The 1,311-nt window shown below is 28.4% G+C and overlaps 1 protein-coding gene across 1 annotated transcript in view; it reads left to right on the top strand.

Moving 5' to 3' along the window:
• Window positions 1–1,311, top strand: part of LOC108756098 — a 15,814-nt gene that overhangs the window by 5,228 nt on the left and 9,275 nt on the right. The window lies entirely within an intron of this gene.

Below are 1,311 nucleotides of genomic sequence, written 5' to 3'. Positions count from 1 at the left end.
AGGATATTTAAGAAAAGACATTTTTTCGCAATATTTTAAAGCTACTTTTTTTATATTCTTACATGTAAAAGGACAGATCTCTTAAACAAAACTGATAAATTGAAAGAAACCTTAAAGAAGGAATTTCAAACATGCAAATGTTTTCTTTAAATTTTTTTATGTATACCATTTGTAGTATATGGCGACCTATCGAATGGTCATCAAAGGGTATCAACTTTCTGTATAATGTATTTAATTATATTATATTACTCTTGGAATACTTTACGATGTTAATTCAATTTCTGGATTTTGTATTTGTTATCGACAATATCGATGATTTCATTGCTAATTCTATATGGTTCGCGAGTTTTGTTGCTATGGTATGTAAAGCGACTGTCGTTGTAATACGTCGCAATGCAATCATTAGCTTGATACAAGTATTGTTGAAGGGTCCATGTAAACTTCAAGATGAGGACGAAATAGCAATACAAACAAAATTTGAAAATTTTGTCAGGTAGGTATCGCACATTATGAGGATAATCTTAAGGTAAAGCTTTAATGAAATTGCATAGATAATATCTACGCAATAATTTAATTCATGTACAATTGATACGTATCATTTCTTCTTTCGAATTCAATTAGCATTGATAAATATTACTACTTTAAAATTTTCTGCGAGCCTTTTACTGATTATTGTTGATTTTACAATTCAATGCGATCTTTATCCATTTAATATTTTAATACTGTTATTTTTTGCATTTACTTAACCTAATTAATACTTCTTGTAACGTAAATTCTTAAATATTATTTTACAAAGGTATACTTCCATATTTTGCTTCTAATACACGCGCTTATTTCAATTATTCTATGCTCTAAAATTACTTTAATTGTAAGAATAGTGGCGCAACAGACGCATGTGAAATATATACGTTTTACACAATGTAATGAAATACATGTTTTGATTTCACACACAAGCAGTACTTATTTTGGTTCCAGCATAGAGTAAGAAAAAAGAATTTCTGATCAGTTTATGTCATATGTAATATATTGTGCATACGGTTGATAAATATATTATCATGTACACTAGTCGGCATTCATACTGACAGTTATTGTTAGAAAATATCTGAATATTTTATACATTGCCCTTATCGTTATATTATGCAAGGTAAAATAAGACTTTATGAGAAATACGGTCTTCTATTTAATACTGATAATCATTGAAAATATCTTATTCAATGGGAATATGACAACGTGCGTTATCGTAAGAAGTGACATCCCTCGATAGTTACAAGTAGAAAAACTTTCACAATTATAGTATTCACTTAGAAGCGG

Source organism: Trachymyrmex septentrionalis, unplaced genomic scaffold (assembly GCF_001594115.1).
Source record: "Trachymyrmex septentrionalis isolate Tsep2-gDNA-1 unplaced genomic scaffold, Tsep1.0 scaffold95, whole genome shotgun sequence".
Lineage (NCBI taxonomy): Eukaryota > Metazoa > Arthropoda > Insecta > Hymenoptera > Formicidae > Trachymyrmex > Trachymyrmex septentrionalis.
This window is presented reverse-complemented; position numbering and strand designations above follow the sequence as displayed.